Consider the following 17863-nt stretch of genomic DNA (forward strand, 5'->3'; position numbering starts at 1 on the left):
GATGAGTCAACTGAATAGCTAGTGCAAACCAGTTTACTGTAGCCGGAAGCCAAGCTTATAAGTTGTCCTGACAGACTTTCGTCTTTTCGACTCCTGAATAGAGAAGACACATCGTTGCGAGATATCATTACACTGCGAGAGATGATGCCGTCTGCTCCGTATGCCTGTGAAGTACGACAAAATTGATCACTTCAAAAAAAGTCCCCTCCACAATACGATCGTTGATTTCCGGAAAAGAAATACCTTTCAAACGCGATATACTGTTATTTACGTCTATGAACCACAGGGCGATAAAGAAATATCACCGTAGTTCAGTCAACAAGGTAATGAGTGTGCCCAATTTGACAATGATATCTGATCTTGACGGAATCATTACTGCAACTATTCAAACTTTGCCAGCAAGGTATCAAGTTAAGTTGTTTGTCGAAAATTTGGGCTAAGTTCATGATTGCAAATGCTGGAGTACTTTTTATTTAAGCCTCGATATGCGGCTTGCGTTATTAGTAGCTGAATAATTAGCTGGCACTAATGGTTGTGCTCATTCAGAAACCAACTTTAAAAAAATGGCAGCTTCCTGCAATTAGCCTTTCCTCCGCCATATTTGATCATGTGCATGCTTGGCGTGTCGTTCGATCCTGTTAACCCGTTCTATACCAAAACAAGCGATATGTTGAGAACGTCTTCCATTGGTTTCGACGAAACGCAAAGTCTCTCAGCTTGTCCTTATGAGTTTGCAGGATGCCAGGATGCAAGGATTAAGGTACACTCCAGCAATTACCTAGGGATTGAAAGAACTGACTTTACTGACATGTACTATGAAATAAAATTCTTACTTATGAAAGACTGGGAAGATTTGCAAGCGACTAGGAAGCATTTCCACTAACTTGAAACTATTTTTTTGCGGTTTTGAACATGGACCCTTTCAATGCCAAGGCCAAGTTTACTGAAAATGATCAAACTTTATCTGTTCGTTTTTATGATCTACCATACGTTGCATGATTATCACATTTTACAAAAGTTGTGCTATTAGCATTAATTGAAGTTATTGCTGCCATACGAACTTAAGGAAAAAAAAACTAACGAACTAACTAATTATAATAACTTCAACTTTCCACAGAATAATAGAAAATAAATATGCTCCTCGGCTTTCGATCTTCTCGCCTCCCGCCTGTGCTATGATTAGCTCTATGTGTTGTATCGTCATTTGATAATGCATTGCCTTAAGATAATTCTGATTCGAAATCAGCGACCGCCGCTTTAAGAGTGATCAACACTTAAACACCCCCTCGCCTTGAACTTTTACTGCTTAAACTGTCAAGATGACAAAAGCTGATGTTTGTAAGCTCTTGTAATCCACTAGCTACCCTTTCTCTCCCATATTCCTACCACTTCCTTCCAGTTGTACGACCAAAACAGCAACGAATTTATTCATTCTGTCAGAAGAGAGATGTCTTACTTTAACTAACAATGAAAGCGTCGGAAGAAAAACAGAAAGCATACGAACAAAATAATAACTATTTGTGCTGCCGCCACTTATTTGATCGTTATCAACTTGACATCTTGTCACGTTTCCGTTACTTCAAACAATTTTTCCAAGCGCAACTTCGTTCACTTCGCTGGCCCCGTCATCTCCGAACTAAGCTAATCTCAAACAGTTACTATTCACAGTAAGTGGTAATGTAATTCACGTTATAATGGTCAATACTTATTCAAGTCCAGGATAATATATACATATACTCATGCCTGAAATTTTCTATTGAAATCGCCGAAGGAGGTGTCTCTCTCTAAAAAATATTGCGCAGTCGTTTGGAACAAATAGCATCTTAAAGTTTGAGGCGGTCTCTAGCTATGGTTTAACTAATCTGTTTACGAGCTCGAAAGATCGTCAGCAGCTGCCGGATTGCCGAACTAATTCAAAAAAGAACAGTGTAAATTTTGTCGTGGCCTTCGACGGTTGCACAAACTCCGTCCTGAGCAGGGCGTTCCTGAGTTATTCAACAGTAGGATAATTACTTTCGGCCACAAAAATGGCTACCTAACTTCTGTGGATCTTCAATTAATCGAGACTTGTGAAGAAAGACCCAAATTAATTCAATTTTTGAAAACAAACAAGATTATTAACAAAAATCAACATGGATTCAAGATAAATGGGAAAAAAAAAGGGAAAACACGACGGCAGTAGCTAAAGGGTTATTTGGCGAAGTAACGAAACGAGAGAAAAAAGCCATGGTGATTTTTTCTCCTAAGTCTGAGGAAGGTATTCGACTACGTTAACATAAATTTACAGTATAATAATCAACAGTGACCTTCGTTCGACCAATGTGACAATTTAGTCATATATTTTATTCATTTATATTTAGCTTATAGGGAACAAGTGGGGTAAAGGGTTCCAATTAGACTAACTCTTGTCGAAATGCAAAGATACGCACGGTCCGATTGCGTATAGACACGCATATAGATAACGTCGATAGGTTCTGTATAAGATTTGTGCCGATGATGCGTGCACCCTCAGTACAGATAATAGATGGACAATAGCGCTGAACAATTTACAGAGATTTCTTATTGATTAAATGATACTATTGAACGAGGTCTGCTTCAGGGAGGTGAAAACAGCTTTTAAACGCCATGAATGCTCTCTCCCCACGTATTGACCAACAATTTCTATTCCGGTGTCTACGTAATAAAAACAAACACTTAGAGTCATTCTAAGCGATCGCATCGTCCACTTTCCCGTCAGTAAACAACTGTACATGTGCAGGAGCGCTCAATACTCGAATGTGATCTAGCAAGTTAATGAAGAAAATATACAGGAATATAAAATTAAGAGCTGGCTATGTTTTATCATTCTTCTCCTCGCCACCTTTATACTACGTACTCTAATTCGTAAGAAAAAAAGGCCCTAAGACATGTCTTCAGCATGTAATACAGGACCTGTCAATCTAAAAAAAATCCGTTTTTACAGTCCTTTGCAAATAGGAAACTTAAAATCGAAGCTTCACAGATATAGATAAAATTTGGTTCAGTGTGTTGAGAAGTCCTATTAACTAAAAAGTTTCTTACGAACCTCTCATCGACTAATTCCTTAACAACACTTATTCAAAGTTACTATTGATAAATCGATGACTTGCTCATCTATAAGTAATTAGTTTATATATATAGAAAGTGAGGAGACATTTAATAGTGTTAAATATTTGTTAACAACGAACTTGCCGACCGGTGCCGGTTCCTGTTATTGAATAGTAACATAAACCACAGCAGTGGAAATTAACTAACGTAAGATAAGTTGATTTGCCGCGTCGCGATACGCGCACACAGATGCCTGCACATTTTTACTAGTCTTGATAACCTACTGCAGTTACAATTGCCAACAGCGAACGAGCGTTAGTGGCTGTGGCCATTCACGTACACCCAGACCCATCACTACTTCCGATTGATCTTCTGCCTTCCGTTGCCGACGGATGAAGAGATCTCGTTGCCACGAACGAAGTGAGCACATCCAACAGAAGAAAAAGATGTACAGCTAACAACAGCGGCAAAAGCAGCCAGCCGGGCAGCAGTAAAAATACTCACGACAGTTACTCTAATGACAAAGTAACGTCTTCTTTGATTGCATCTTTTTCTCATCGAGCCGAAAACGATATGGCGTGGGGTAGTTGATCGAAACGAAAACAAGAACAATAGCAACACTTGCAGCACCAGTCACAGCCAAAGGTGGGGTTGCCGCTGTCGTGACCACGTTGACCGCGATCACCTCATCTAAATAACAGAGACTTTTTTGTCATGTGATTCATTTGTGCTTTGTAAACTTTTCCTGTAACAGTTGTTGCTAGCATTTTTCTTGAGTCTCCACACCACACTATTTCCATTTGCCCGCTGCTAACCGTCTGCGTCGTCCTATCTCATCTCGCTAGATGGGGACATTGCTTGCGGACTTAATTATCCAGCAAAAGAAAGACCGAGTCCGTATAGAAACGCTAACTACAACAGTTGGACAGCATAGGGGCCCTATTACGTAGACACCATAGAGGGCCAGAATTAAGTCTATTCCACCTATAGTAGCGCATGTATATCTGAGTGTGTTCGTGCCTGTACACACGTATCTGCTTCTTCAGTTGGAAACACTCGGTATGTACAGCTGTAGAATTGTACAGATCCTCAATAGCTGTGTGTGGCATCTGAATATTCCTCAAAGGAGCATTGACTCGATTTACATGATCACCATTCTGATCCCGCCTGTTTTTACACTCATTAGATTGAGTGAACCGTCACAGAATTTTGTCGGCGGCGTAATTCCCGTTTACTATTTAGAAGTAACATTTTCCAAACAGCGACGGTAAAAGCAGCAGAGATACCATCACGTCATAAACATGATTACGAAAAGCACAAGATACACACTAGGTCTTTTTACAGCTGAATTTACATAGTAATCGAACATTTAGCTTCTTGTTCATTTAAGTTAGCGATTGTAAGTTAATTAAGAATCTCGAGCGAATTGCAAATTTCTCAGTCACGTCAAACATGTAACACTCTAACCTCACATAGGACTAATGAACATTTACCCGTATACGCAGAGACTGAGTAGCCGGCGGCCTTATTTCGACTACCATAAAGCATAATATTATGAAAAAAATAATTGAGGTACACACCGTGCCAGGAGCATCGTTGGAGTAATGCCCTGCGGCAGCCATTGTTAACTTGAGAACTTTTTTTCGATTAACGTAATCAATTAAGTTAATTAACTATAAGTTACATTTATTGGAAATCAACGACACTTAGCAGTTGGGTCTAGGAAAGGAACCTATGAGACCAGGCCGATCCGTACTCTATCTAGTTCCAATTAATGACAAGGTTATACTCAAAGATAAAAGAGCACGCGGAGCGGCACGCGTTACCGACAAAGTCTACGAGAGGCATCATTTGCTTCAGCAGTGTCATCATTCTGACGCCAGACTTTCGATGTTCGAAACACGTATGCAACAAACAATCGCTCCCGATAACATGCCGGATAAAAAGACCAACAACGCCTGGGCTAATACGATGCATATGTACAACGCAGATTAGCAACGAAAAAATACCATGAGATTTATATACGAAATTACCCTTCGCCCCTGTAATAGTTTAATGATAATGGTAATACTAGCAACAGTAACAGTCAGAGTCGCACGGCCCGGTACATACAAGGCGAAACATCTGAGCTTTTTTTCCTGTCAGCTGAATGGTCAAATGGCGGATGCCGATAACCCGAACTATAGAATCACGGTGATAACGCGGCGAGTCCTCGGCAATTTTTGCAAAGGGAAGATGTGCACACGTAGGTGTACGTAAATTCAGTGCATGACTATATTTAAAACGTATCTAGATATTAAAAAATAAGATCGCAAGATAGTGAGCAACAGCATAATATTTTCAAATACCAGATAATTCTGATACCAGATGAGTTGAAAAAAGTCAGATGTAGGATACTTATTATATCGATTTTTATCATTCGACGATAACTGGATATGATTTGGGGTTGTCCATGTTTTATCATGGATCATAACTAGGATCGTATTATGTTTGGCCCATTGTTCCCTTGCAGATCGTTTGCGATCAAGGTCTGTAGCAGCTTAACTTTGACCTTAGAAAAATCAGACAACCTATGAACTCTTTATTGGACCGCTAAATATGCACCCACAATTGATTTGATTCAAGGAATAGATATTATCATTATGACACACCTGCCATCTCATTCAAGCCAAGTAAAACGATTCTTGCTTATCACAAAAGCAACAGAAACGTTGCTAATCATTGATCAGCAATAATTAGAATGGAAACAAGAACGCCTAAGCATTCATGTCTTTGTTCCTCTGCTATACCCTAAACTGATACGAGCTTAGATACAGTGTCATGATCTACGACGTCAAACCATATCTAGTCACCGGCGAGTATATATATATGTATATAGAGGTCAGAAAAATATGGTTGCAAAGCTGAAATTAAAAGAAATTGACGGAGGAAGAGCACCAAGATTATATATATATATATATATATATATATATATATATATATATATATATATTCAGGCAAAATCGACAAATTCAACCAAAGGCGGCTGTCAGTTGCTGTTCGGCATTGCCCTATAAGATCTAGAAGTGCAAAATGATTGATCAGAAGAAGCAAATTATGAGGGGGCCAGAAAAGGGGACGAAGTTACGTGCATTTGAGCAAATAGGACTTTATCACCGTCAAAAAGAATGAGGAAGGTGAAGCTCAACGAAGTTCAATGTGCTCCTGGCGCCGAAGGAAATGATGACGGCACTAACGATGCCAGAGCAGTGCAAGAAAAATTCGAGAGGGAGTCGAGCCGATCCTTTTTCGTTCGATTGGGTTAATCGGGTGAAAAAAACCAGCGATCGTTCAACGACGACAGCCACAACGACGATGCTGATGCCAATCACGACGTCGACTCGACGACAGTAATGAGCCAAAAGAACAGCGAAAAGTAATAGCAGCAGAAGCGGGGAATCCCTAAGAATACTGAAATGACTATTCGTTGACGCACAGCAGCAGCAGCAGTGAAGGTACTAGATCTTCAAAAGCCACCGCAAACTCCTGCAGCTGGAAGATCAGATTTCTGCAGGCGTAACGGCCTCGGAGCCAGGATCGGCCAATCTAGGGATGTGAAAATATATGCACTTATTGCAGCTGTAAAAATAGCAAGTGTTGCAGCTGCACCAGACGGCATCAGCAGCGGCTGTGCACTATAATATGAACACGATGGCTTCATTGTCAGGTAGAGGGACTAAGGACACATCCACCACGAGTTGAAACCCTTCAGCAGACAGAAAAAACGAGGGAAACTGATTACCATGTTGTACGCAACTAAGCGTTAGCAGTTACACGATCAAACAAGTTCGGTCTCTTTCGATAACGTATTCTCTGAGGGTACGAAGTTTTTTTTCTTGATAAAGACACAGTTGCCTAAAAAGATAATATCAGCTAGTGATATTACACGTCGAGCAGAGATAAATGTGTTTGGTGAATAAGAAGAAAAGTTTCTATTAATGAGTGAGGCGTACGTTCAGACGACCACTTACCGTGTACCGTATTGGTCTGCCAGTCAAGACTAACGTTTAACGGAAGTATGATGTTGTTCAGTAGCTGCTGACACCGTTTATTGTTGCGATTTCTTGCGTTTATAGCATCCTTGTCGAGCGGAACGGCGCGAGGGGTAACTAGTGAGAATCGTTGGCAGAGCCCTTACCTCGCGGCACGAATAAGCAGGCGACGGAAGCATGTAAGGCGACAGCTGTTGGCGCTATTGATCTTGCCCACGCTGTCGGCTCATTGATTGCCCAGAAAGGACAAGGGTGGTAACGTAGAGATAAACGTCCTCGATCGTACAGAATTAACGTGGATGATATCAGCTAAGTAGATAGCAAATTAGGATTAATGCTATCGTGTCACACTGTCGAGTAGATTAAACCTTTGTCGTCTTAACATAGGTAGGGATGGTACCTTACGTAGGATGCGACTCTCTAACCAGTAACAAGGCGACTAAATTAAAAAAAAAACACTAAATTTTAGGCGGATTACATTGTATTCAGCTTATATATATTAACACAGAATTCACACTCTGAGCTGACGATGCGGAACTAAAAGGTCGCCATACATACTTGATGCCTGATGTGCAGTACCGTTCAGAAATACGGTTGTGGGTTATGCGGTCGCCCATACGGCAAAATCGAAGATCGATCTAGGCTTTGTTGCGGGTCCATGTGATGAAATTTCCATACTCAAGAGTAGGCCAGCTTTATTATATCAACATTATTTGATCCTAGAACAGCGGCATGATATAGAAATAGATTTATATTCCACTTTGTATTTTCCCTTCAAAACGTTCTTTTGTATAATATGTTAAATTTAGTTAATATGTTTATCCTAATGCTGCCCAGCGCTACAGATGAGTGCAAATGCTGCTGTAAATTTGTATAACAAAAAACTGAATTTATTGCTTTAATAATTCCTTTGCATTACTTTGTCTGTCCTAAAATAGCTACGTAATAGACACACTCGACACAATTTGGGCAAAGAGATACCTCACATTCAGCTCTACGTAATTCAGTTATACATGTATATAATGTATTTTTTGCGTCAAAAAATAATATCTCTCGCTTTCCTTAATTCGTTGCATGAAAAATCTTCGAAGAGGCATATAAACGCGACTTCAGCACTTCAGCATTGGTCACGAATCTGGCCAGCAGGACGGTGTCAGCACTTCGTCTGCGAATGTAAGGCCACTTAACGAATCGATGGAAGTTGAAACATCCATCCATAGTACAAAAGGTATTATACGAAGGCAATTTATTCCCTTGGGTATGTAAATGACAAGTAGATAGTTGATCTGTAAAATGCTAGTTCGTGTAATCACCAATCATCTGGGCATCTAAGCATCGGTTTCCCACCAACGATGATTTCCACTCGCTACCGAGCAAGCCAGTATAGCATTTTCTTTTATAGCGATGCACTCATTGGCGTTTTCAGCCAGCAACCGGTGAGAATCAACGATAAAAGACGTAGCAAAAAAACATGAAGGAAACAAACTAAGTAAAATTCTGCTGTCATTACCGTCACCGCTAATCCGATCGTCGCTATTGGGCTGTTTAGATAAATGGGTCAAAAATCCTGCCTGACTAGCGACGAACACCAAAAAAAGCGTAAGCTAAATATAGTAATTATAAATGGCCAATTGTTGACTGTATTTAAACGAGGCGAACAAACAAAAGTTGAATCCGTCCTGTGGGTTTTAACGAATCGTTTCTCTCCGATGAGCGTCAGTCTGCCATACGTCCTCATCGCTGGCTTAGTTTTAGTATAGTCGAACTAACCTGAAGCTTAGGTCGCGCCATTTTGCTCTCAGGTGCTATCTTAGGTGACTGTTCAAAGGCCAACTGCATTGACGATGCTACTAAATAGATCGTGCAATAGAATAGTATGCGACATGCCATCGGAGCAAATCTGAACCTTCAGTGTTAATGTACGTGTTGAATATTCTGAACAACATGACGTAGCTTAGTACACGAAGTCTACCTTGTTTATTTTTTGGGTTTTGAATTAGCCGGTCACCGCAATAATCATACAGAAACTGGAAAGATGAACAGATTAACTGGAAGGAACAGGGCTTATTTTTGATGAACATTGGAAACGTGCTACTGTCGACTATGAAACGCGCTTGTATGAGTTACTGTATCCAACTCTCGGACGCACACGAAAATATCGGGACACGAGTTTTCAGTTTACGTCGATTGACGTATGGCCAGTATAGCACAGACCTCTGTAGAAATCTGCTCTATGAAAGATGATAATAATACTTCTGAACAGTAGCATAAAAGGCTTTATACCTTTGGGCCTTTGGCAAGACGACACAGATTCAGATATGTATACATACAACCGACAAACAAGACGATGGAGAGGGTTTTACGTCATCCTCAGGTGCGCATTTATTCATTTGTCGTTGTGGTAGTGAGCGGGCGGATTGCGGAATCATTAACGGAACAAGAAAACTCTCGGCAGCCTTTCTACTGTTAACAGCTCACGAGTACACGATCCCACCAAAAATGATAACAACGTTTTGAAAATGGCAATCTCTCCCATTTATCTTAGTTTTTTTCAATGGTATTTATTATATCTGGAATGGAAACGTTAACTATACACGGTGCGCGTTCGTCTGACATGGTACTTTATAGTAGAAAAATTCATTAGCTACTTTTGTTTATGGAAGAGTGATAACACTCCTAGATTTTTATCGACGAGCAATATCATCTACATATATATATTTGACGCCGCATAGAGGCAACGTGTAAGACTGCCTGATCGCCTACACAGTCGGGCTAACATATACGTATAAACGCGATAAAAAATTCCGTGATACGTGGATACAGTAGAAGAGTAAAAGCTGTCGTAGGTGTATTGTTGTTTAATAAATTTTCTAATGCTACGTAGTAAATTATTGCAGTTGAAATTCATGATATTTCTAAAGGTACATCGCAAATCCATGTAATATATATGCAAAAAAAAAGGAGTAGGTGTTGCTCTTTTTTAATTACCCAGGAGACTTAGCTTCTGTCGATTTGTTTTTACCAATTATATCGCTGATGCTTTGACAGAAGACACTGATAGCTTTAATCCGTTCGTTGATAAGCTTGACTGTGTCAATGCACGCATGCTCCTTTCATCATATTAGAAAATTCTAGAAGATAAGCTTTTTACGCATTCTTTGCTGGACAAAATTCACTGTCTGATTCCAACTCATTTGATCGGCTCCTGTTTAACTGGCCTAAACAGGCGATTTTAGAGCCTGACCACTAAGGCCATCTTGTGATGAAAACACTGATGTGAATTCACTGTATTCCATTTGTTAAAATCAAGCTCCTGAAATTTTATTATAGGTCATCATTATTTAAGTAGATTAAGCTTGCTATAATGAGAGTAACGATTGCGTGCGTAAGCGAGTGTAACTTTTCGACGCTTTTCTTTAGCCTAATTTTAAATAGAACAACATATTGAGCTTTTCGTATTGATAGTTTTCCCTTGCAAGGCCCTTTCATTTTACATACGTCCAGACGAGCGCACACACACACTCAGTTCCAATTATTTACGCAGCCGTAACGGTATTGGCCAAACCCGGCTGTGCTGTCTTCTCCACCCCAGCCTCCTCATTTTTTTAGCAATGGAAAAAACTAACAAGCTAATTTTTGTTTATGCTTTTGTTGTCGTCGTCGTTGTGCTATTAGTATATTTTATTATTATTACGATTCTCATTACCGTAAATCCTGACTTTTCAGATGCAAAGGAGTAAACGTGCATTACAGGAGTGTGCAGCCTAGTAGAAATTTGGAATCAACAACGTCTTCTCTCCGTGGTAGCAGATGTTTGTCACTGATGGCACCGCAATGCATCTGCACTATCTTCCGTCAAAAGCTGCTGCAGACACTACAGTGGCATCAAAACCGTCACGAACTGCCCGACTTTTTGAGTCCTGGTAACAGCGAGTAAAATGACTGCAAATCCAATAGAAAAGACCGATGTCTAATGTTTGTCAACGGCTTGAGCTGCTGATGTGACCGCCTGCCGCCCTGCCCTTTACTGACTTTCCGACCTGGGTTACAATAATAACAGCAGTGGTTGGTCCGTCGGTCGATTGGTTCCTAATTTGACAGTGCATGTCAACACTATAGGATAACACGGTTGGAGCCGTCGATTTCTTATCAAAATTCCTAGAGGCATTTCCCTATTCGAGAGGTATGGCTGGTATTAGGTAGTTCAGAAGTAAAAAATTATCCATTTTATACTTACGGATATGGACTGTTGTAGACCAGCCGAACGCTACAACGTTATTGTACTTAACAACATCAGCAGTGATCCAAAGCATATGCTGAGAAGCATAATCAGTCAACAGCTTATGTCTATATGGCAGTTATGATTTTTGTAACTATATAACCGGAACAAACATTTCTTTTTATTATTGTTTTGTCTCGACTGACGACCATTATCAGAATTATGCAATACTTTTCCTATCAGGGGAAATAGGAGCCACACCATAGCGTGACGCTAACAAAACGGCTCTTGCTATGGAAGCCATAGTCGTAATTAGCCAAACCTCCAGCTTCCCTTGCGACAGAGAGAAACCCTTTCCTTTTGCCCAGGCAGCACTCACCGCGCGAATTCGACAAAGGTAAATGTACAATTTCGGCCGAAGTTCGCAGATGTCTAGTGTACCGTTATAGTTTGTGATGTCCTACTAAGCATAGTTTTCATAGAGTAACATAGTAAATCGTGAATAAATATTTAATTTTGAGAAAAATTCCGCTTCAAGAAATCAAGTGACTATTCAAGGGTCAAACAGACAGAATGGTTTAGCGGGGAAATGAAAATTAAAGGCGAAATAACTTAGATAGAAAGGGTTCGGTTACGATTTCATGAACTTCAAGGACCGAGACAGGACCAGTTTGCCAGCTCCTCCCAATGCCCAATCGGTTTAATAGGATAGAGAAGACCTAGGAGAGGAAACGGCAATTCTTACTGTTCGCTTCCTTAGAAAGTAGAGAAAACACACTGCAGGAAGGAAGCTAGTAAATGTCACCTCGAGCCACGCTAGTAATGACAACCCTATATCAATTCCGAACCCAACTGGTCGAAGATCCAGTTTGTCCGCCCTAATTTTAGCAACGACTACTAGTTTAGCGATCTGTAGCCCCGCAACGTATTCCGAAATAAAGCAGAGCCCGCTTGATGAGTAGTATTTTTCGAGAGCTAACTTTTTGTCCTTGGCACCTCGGCCGTGGACCTTGAATACGGTACAAGCCAGCTTAAATGCAATGCATGGCTACTTACCTACAAAGAATCATCGAACTCCCTTCCCTCCACTATGGTACTTTGGAGTGGGCTACCTGTAAAAATTGCGATGCACTTATCATTTGTTTCGCGGAGAAAATCATTATTATTTGGTTCCCGTGATACGGGTTTGTAGGTTTTCACGAGGCAGGAAATTTTGCCCGCGACGAAAAGCGCGATTCATACTTTTTATGGCTCTGTGGTATTCGGTGATATGCGCCTGCTCTTTAATGTGGGGCAATTATTTACTTACTAAATGGAGATGGCATTGTATTATTGTTACAGATGAAAGAAGACGTTCACTTTACGTAATGCGTACATGTCTATATATTTTGCAAAATGAAAAAATGCAAACAATTGGCGATGTTGATTGATACGCCATTAACAGTACTTTGAACGTGAAGTAGTCACATGGACACATCGTTATCACATTACCGTTAGATTATACAAGCTCTTTTAGATGTTCCCTTCCATCTTTCATAAAATGTGAACTTTTCTTTACGTGATTGTCCGCCATTAATTAGAACGGGCCTTTAAAAGGCTAAATTGTTCACGTACGTCCACAGTCTGGACAAGCAAAGGAAGATAGGCAGACAGTGCAATTGGATAATGTTTCCTACACGCATGTCACGTTTCGTTGAGTGATGCTATACTGCCCATTGTTGCATCGTGTGGTAGTAGAATGCAACCCGCACGAACAATAATGACGTGACTCTGCCCCCCCCCCCCCTAGTCGTCCCAATCATGATAACAATAATCATACAACATGTATAACACAGTACAAATGAAACATAGTCAAGCGTATCTGCTTTTGCCCGGTTCAACTCATGCCCCCATCGTCGTAGCGATTCTTCTAATAACTACAGTTTATGGTTCGTTCGTTGTTTATTATTGCTACGTCGCAACATCCCTCCATGTAACAACTTCTCCCCACAGTTCGCATGATAGCTGGCCAATCGTATTGCTAGGACAAAGGATATGTAATTCTAATGCGTACAATTAAAATACGCTAGACACTACCACTACTAGCGGCCGTGGGAAGCTGTGCACGCAAGGAAGCCAGTAGGTGAACAAGCGTGCATCTGCGGTAGCCGCTTACGCGTACCGTCCCTTCTTGCCTACCTACCTAGCGTCAGTCTCCCTGCTCAGTTGACTCGTGGTCCTCGCTCTATTGCTAGGCAGATACATCTGTTGCTTTTGTTGGTGACTGCTTGTTCGTGGAAGGCTTGCTTGTTGTTCTGAAGGGGGAAACGCAACAGAATCGGCCCAAACGTTCTCGTTAATCGCTCTTGTCAGCTTCGAATAACACACGAATATGCAAGCACGGACGCAATTGGACAGATGAAGAACGAGCACGCCAATGATCATCATAGTGATATTAATTAATTAAAGTTTCACTATCTATGAATAGTGTTTCTATTATCTAGCTAGCTTCTATGATTATTTTTATAGAATAAATATTGTGCCCCGCTGCGTGATAGATATTTGCTGGCAATAGTGGGGCAGCGGCCGGCGAACTCGGCAGGAGGAAACAACTAAGCGCGATATTTCAATTTCGCCTAGGTTCTGTAAAGAACACATTATAGTAATGTCCATATGTATATTTGTGTTTCGTATGTAGTGTACGTATATTATAGCTTATACGAGGATAAAATAATTAAATTCTCATTACTGAACATGCTGATGATTTTGATATTTTCGCCTCACGAAGATAAGCATTAAGACACTGTTCGTTTATCCTCGTAAAAAATAAAGTTTTCAAGGGTACATCTTAGGTGGGATGTTCTGCTGTGCGCTATTGGTTGACTTAAACAGAACGAACACTTAGCGAATATCAGCGCCCACTGAATAGCAGGTAAAGACATACAAAATTTAAACAAGGATAATAATATAGACAGCAAAATCCTCGCCTTTAGACCGTATTAAGGCCGATAAATTTCAACTGTCACCAAAAAAACTGAAGCAAAGGTACCACTTCGATCTTCAACGCACACCTATATCGATACCGTTTTGAAAACATTACTCTTCGATCAATTAAGCTATTGTCTACTACGTTTTCTTCTTAAAGATCGATACGAAACATGTTCGTAAAGAAATTTTGATTATAAATTTCAATCTTTGAACAACAGCACCATCTCGGCTAGATTATCAACATTATCGCGATCACCAGCGTCGCGTGTACGTTCGACGCTGCTGGCTTGGTGTCTAGCTCCGTTTTCGGTCGGAGCGCTAGTCTTGTCCTCCATGAGGGATGCGTATACCTTCGCTTTTTATTGGTCAAACGTATACGTTCCATCCCACGACCGATCTGATTCGGTTGGCTTCGAAAGCTTCCACTGGTGCAGCTGTTCCCAAGCCTGCCTTAATTGTCACAGCTATTTATATTGCTCCTGCTACCTTTACCAGTAGCGTTTTTAGTGATTTGTGTCACATTGCTTTAGGTTGGCTCTTCTTTCCAGTCGAACAGCAACAGCGACTTCCGTTCATATCAGTGTCATTTTCAAATCGCCCGCCATTTGCTGGTGGCCAGTCGATTAGCGGTTCGTTGTTTCTCTTCAGGCCTACTATTGCTTGATGACTTCTGCACACTCATAGCTATGATTACCGGCAGCCATTCATACGATACCCCCGTAAGATCCGTAGACAGCAAAATGTCATGCTAGTGCCACTGTTGCTATAAGACAAGCACGCAACAATCCCTGCGATCCTGAACTATGTATTTAGCGGCGGCGCTGGTGTCGACAGCATCGGCAGAAGCAACAACAAAAACGAGGAGACAAAAATGTGAGCTGTTGTTGTCAATTAAAACCAGCAAGCTTTTACAGATGTACATCCCGAGCGATGAGAGAGTTGTGGCACGAATGGGAATCAAGGATGAAGGGAGCTTTCGTAGAAGAGGGTTAGAGTGAGAAATTAACGACGTTTGATGTTGATGCCACCGCCGCCATCATCGCCCATCGCTGGTGACGCATGAAAGCATTCGACACTTTGTGACGGCGTGGACCACGACACATCTCCTCGTTTTTTTGTCGGCCGCTCGCTTGTCTGCTTGCGAATATTAGCATCTTTCTCTCAAGGATCAAATGCTCCTATCGCATTTGTTGCTGTGTTTCTTTTTAGGTTAACCGTGGCATTTGTTATTTTTTTATATAAGCGCATACGTTTATTCTACGACCCTCGGCTCTCCATGCAGAGGTGCAACAATCAATAACGCGATGACCAAGTAAAGATTCCAGTCCAACTATAGCCTTTTTTTATGGCTTATTTTCGGTCAAATCAGCTTGCGGCTCATTTTAGCACTGCTTAAAGCTGCTTAAAGTGTGTACAGCTTATGCCGTCATACCTAACGGGTAATCAAGAAGGCAATCGTATTTAATTGGGATTTAAAAAATGTCCGGATAATAAGTGTGAAGTTTTAATTCTTCCAACTGTTTCAGTCTTGTTCCGTCAAATGCCGTTTAACACACTTGTAGACCCTCGAAGGCTAACAACAATTCAAAATTACCCTTCGGCTTGAAGGACACGCACAAAATGTCCTTGCCTATTTGGTGAAACACCAAAGGTTACTGAGCGGTCGGCCGCAATGTTCATTTTTCCAAGGAATACATTTTTCGTATTTCATACCGTATGTTAGAGTATGGAAGTTTGGCAAAATGCTTATAAGGGGTCATATTCGGCTTCTGTATCGAGTAAATGTGCCAATAGAAATTTTCCCTGCTAGCCTATTTACGTCGTGGCTATCATTTGATGATACAGGCTGGCGAAACGTAGCATGTACAACTTCAAAAGTAACTATAATTATCCAGTGGTGTACACACGAAACCAAAACCTACCCGAACATGCTATTTGTGCCACAATACAAGCTATAATTGGATACGAAGTTTTCTGTAAGGCTGTAGCCGCGACGAGCCTTAACCAAAGCCTTATCATCTTGAACGGTACTCGCTGAAAATAAAACGTGAAAAGTGCATGTGGATGTGTGTATGTGTCGGGAAAATGGGCATTCGCATGATTCGTGGATCGTGCTGTTGAACCCAAACGAATCTGGCCTAAATATCTTTAATAAGATATTTAGGTATTTTTTTACTATCTATAAAGCTTGATCCATTAATTGAACAGCTAAGTCAGTCATGACTCCTTATATATAGTCACAAAACATAGGAAAAATCAAAATTTTAAGTTATCAGCACAATTACATCTTTTGGTTCCACTATATAAATGGACATGGTAATCGACAGGAAGTAGTTGTTGTTGTTGTTGTACATCACCGACTTTTGACATTTTTGTACATTTTGACCTCGACGCACCCCGGCAAAAATCTGTAGCCAACCCCCAATTATAATAGATTAATCAAACAAAGGTACATGTTACATAGCGTCCCCTTTCGTGATACACCCGTAAATTTCTTTAACATCAAATGCAGTACGAGACGGTAGGTAAGAAGCCACCGAAAAACATTGAGAAATTTCCGGTCGCACGTTGAACGTCGGAGCATTTCCTATCAAATGTTACGGGATAAATCAATTGCTGGAAATGCGAACTTCATGCTATAGTAAGTCGAAAGGGTGAGTATTTTGGCGTGTGCCGTCCTTTCCCTTACTGCCTTCCAGCGCCTCTTCCAGACATTTGGGCAGTTGCTTTTCGGCAAGGGCCCAAATGCAACTTGTGTAGAGAGTACAGGTGTAGCATCTCTGTTGCTACTACTAGGCGATTGCTAGCGGAGACAAACAAAAAAAATTATGATTACCCCGTGAAGTCAGCACCGATGAATCTTTATACTGGAAAAAAAACACCACACGCGAAACAACTGAATTGTCGTCTATGTTCCTTGCAATCATTTATTCTAAGCGTTAGCATATCGGCAGCGATGCCAACACCCATTTGGGTACAATAAGTTTTTTATTGATAACTTCTGATTTTGCTTGTTATGACATTGAGCGACTACACGGAGCTAAATAAAAAGGTCCAGTAGATTATCTAAATGCTTGTAAGATGTGCAGCGAATAGAAAAGTAGCAGTTAACTTGAGAAGTAAATGTTGTTATATCTATATGGATTAATTTTCCGGCCCCGTTTCTAGGGAGCTTACAGTATTTATTCATCCTGATTCCATTTAGGCAGAAATCCATCATCACTAAATGTAGCGAGTTTCGTGCACATACAACCATATTGATTTATCATGTGGATTTCCAACATCTTTTGATTCCATTAGATGTGGAAGTAGAGCGCCATTAAAGACCCACAAATCAGGATCTACACCAATCAGCCCAGATGGCCCCGACCCGAAGAATGACTTTCGCTAAAAAGCGATCTGCTTGCTACCACGGACAGGTCATGCTACTGTTCTATATGAAAAGCCATAACAATTAATCATTATCAATAGACATCAATTTCAAATCATTTTCGTTATCGCCGTCGAAGTGTCGACTCTTACGGATATCATCGTCGTTCGACTGTGACAGTAACGGCACATTGGCAGTGGCATACCAAAA

At 40.8% G+C, this 17863-nt stretch overlaps 1 long non-coding RNA gene across 1 annotated transcript; it reads left to right on the forward strand.

Moving 5' to 3' along the window:
• The first annotated feature begins 1455 nt into the window (after positions 1-1455).
• On the forward strand, positions 1456-11931 carry LOC147758693 (uncharacterized). The gene is made up of 3 exons (XR_015318755.1): positions 1456-1667; positions 7182-8270; positions 10824-11931. It is a non-coding gene; the product is annotated as an uncharacterized LOC147758693 (long non-coding RNA).
• The last annotated feature ends 5932 nt before the right edge of the window (positions 11932-17863 follow it).

This window comes from Varroa destructor, unplaced genomic scaffold (assembly GCF_002443255.2).
Source record: "Varroa destructor unplaced genomic scaffold, Vdes_3.0 BEIS01000001.1, whole genome shotgun sequence".
Classification (NCBI taxonomy): Eukaryota; Metazoa; Arthropoda; class Arachnida; order Mesostigmata; family Varroidae; genus Varroa; species Varroa destructor.